The sequence below is a fragment of the Apis cerana genome, unplaced genomic scaffold (assembly GCF_029169275.1).
Source record: "Apis cerana isolate GH-2021 unplaced genomic scaffold, AcerK_1.0 scaffold3_AcerK, whole genome shotgun sequence".
NCBI classification, from domain to species: domain Eukaryota; kingdom Metazoa; phylum Arthropoda; class Insecta; order Hymenoptera; family Apidae; genus Apis; species Apis cerana.
This window is the reverse complement of record NW_026893561.1, coordinates 412,501-415,000: the sequence shown is the minus strand read 5'-3', so window position 1 is coordinate 415,000 and position 2,500 is coordinate 412,501. Positions and strand designations below refer to the sequence as shown.

The 2,500-nt window shown below is 44.3% G+C and overlaps 2 non-coding genes across 2 annotated transcripts in view; both read left to right on the top strand.

Moving 5' to 3' along the window:
- Positions 1-167: 167 nt before the first annotated feature.
- On the top strand, positions 168-321 carry LOC133667762 (5.8S ribosomal RNA). The gene has a single exon (XR_009833365.1). It is a non-coding gene; the product is annotated as a 5.8S ribosomal RNA (ribosomal RNA).
- Positions 322-2,246: 1,925 nt separating this feature from the next.
- The window catches only part of LOC133667728 (large subunit ribosomal RNA), a 4,017-nt gene continuing 3,763 nt past the window's right edge, over positions 2,247-2,500 (top strand). Inside the window, exon 1 of the ribosomal RNA XR_009833341.1 lies at positions 2,247-2,500. This exon is cut by the window's right edge and continues 3,763 nt beyond it. This is a non-coding gene — a ribosomal RNA (large subunit ribosomal RNA).

Here is a 2,500-nt window from a genome sequence, read left to right as displayed (position 1 = left end):
TTATAGTTTTCAATATCGAATTTTTTTAAGCGTATGGGCTCTGCGACCATGCTTCGAAGAAGAGTCGTTCTCTCCAGGTTGAGCGACGGTTTAAAAAAAAAAAAGGATTCAGTATCAGGGTATCCTCGTCGTTTCCTTAATATAAAAATAAAAAAGAAAAATACGATTACCCTGAACGGTGGATCACTTGGCTCGTGGGTCGATGAAGAACGCAGCTAATTGCGCGTCAACGTGTGAACTGCAGGACACATGAACATCGACATTTCGAACGCACATTGCGGTCCACGGATACAATTCCTGGACCACGCCTGGCTGAGGTCGTTCACGTAACCCAAATACTGCTTGCGTTGCGTATCGTTACTCTTCGTACATTTGATCCTTTTTTTCTCTCTTTTTTTGTAATCCCCGCCGTCGTTCTTTAAAATCGAACGTTTCCGAGTCAGGTGTCAAAAATCGAGGAAAGGACAAGTTACAAGGAGGAAGATGCGCGACGTACGAGCGATTGTTGGACGTTCGTTGGCGTTCGTCGCGGTCGTGACCGAGACTACAGAATCGAAATGCATGTGCTAGCGTGTGGTATGTAACAATGAAAAATGTCACGGACCTGCGTGAGTGTTCTCGGTGTCGTGAGTCGTCCGTTTTACGTAACGGATGACCGCCCGTGTTTCACCGCTTCGTGCTCGTTTTCAACGTTATTTCGTACCCGCCACTGCTTCGATTCGTCCGTCTTTGGATCACGATTACATACCGCGCCCCTAACGTCGTCTGAAATTAATATTTCTGCGATACTGTGAGAAAGGATAAAATATGGGAGTTTAATATCGAGAGAGAGGAGGAAGAGATCCCTTGATGGCGCGTGATGATTGCCGTTCGTCGAGATTGTTAAAGAAAAGAGAGAGAGAAGAGCCCCAGGAATCGGAATACCCACTCCGTTCCTTCGTGTGTGTCATACTCTGTCGGAACTATCCGCTGGACCGTCACATCAACGTGCACGCGAGTCCTTAAGCGATACGTTTTCGTACCAGAGATCGAAGACTCCACGGAGATAATAGGATACGTAAGATGAGGACGAGTACGATTCTCTTTGGCGAGGCTTTTCTTTCGTTTTTCTTTTTCCTTTTCGAGACGACAAATTATGGCATCTCCGCGCAGAGGAAGAGAAATTTCCTGAATCTAGTGTTGGTCATCCCATGCCTTTTTCGTTGTCTATCGCCGGACCGCATGTCCATGTCGGTCGTCCAGTCCCCGAAACGGCTCGTGATATTTTCCTTGCGTGAGTTTCACTTTGCCTCATTTTGTTTTTTTCTCTTTTTCTCTGTACAGCAGTAAAGAGACTCGTGCACGCCTCGACGTACCATCCCCGGCCTGTTCATCGTCTTTGATGGATCAGGGTATTATAATCAGGTTGAGCTTCGAAGGCGTGTATCGGTGATTTCGATCTCTGTACAGATGAGAAAACGACGGAGGTTTTAAAAAAGTAGGAACCGCTGGAATTGTCAACGGAAGCTAAAATAGAGGACGGGCGTTAAAACAAAACCGATATTCGGACATCTTGCGTGAGTCTGGACTCGAACATGAATACGACATACGATAATTGGCACTATGGTGCGGTGCATATTTAAAACACTACATTGATTGCAAAAAAGAAATATTCTTCTTCTTCTTCGCAATAATATGTCTCTTTTTCTTTCATTACTAACTTTTATTTTTTTCTCTCTGTGGCTGTAAACTTCATCGTACAAATAAAAAGAAAAAGAGTAAGTTCAACTCATTGGGATTTTGCGTCGGGACGTAGTAAAAGGCCCCACCTCGTTGATACAATCAGAGATCCCAGGAACATGCGAGCATAACGATTGATGAGATGATACAGTGCCTCCCACATCAGTGACCCGACCAATTTGTCCATGCGAAGAATTTCCCGCCTGCCTGAAATTTCAGATGATGAGAGTCGATGTCTTTATGCTGTGATCACAGGATACGTACCAATAATATACATGGGAGAAAAAGAGGAAAATGATATTTATGTGCGAAAAGAAAAGAATGTCTACTTGAAGACGCAAGGAAAAATTGCTTCTTTCATTTCGAATTTTTATTTTTTTTCCCTTTTTTCCTCTCCTTCTATTCAATTTAGTCAAAAAAAAAAGGAAGGAAAGGGAAAAAGTATAACCTTCTCTCGTTAACTTTCTTATTCTTCTCGTTGGTACCACTACATTGTCACGAATATATTTTCGTGTTATACGTAGAGACGACCTCAGAGTAGGCGAGATTACCCGCTGAATTTAAGCATATTAATAAGCGGAGGAAAAGAAACTAACAAGGATTTCCTTAGTAGCGGCGAGCGAACAGGAATGAGCCCAGCACTGAATCCCGCGGTACCGCCGCTGGGAAATGTAGTGTTCAGGAGGATCCGTTTATCCCGTGACGTCGAACTGCGTCCAAGTCCATCTTGAATGGGGCCATTTACCCGTAGAGGGTGCCAGGCCCGTAGTGACCGGTACGC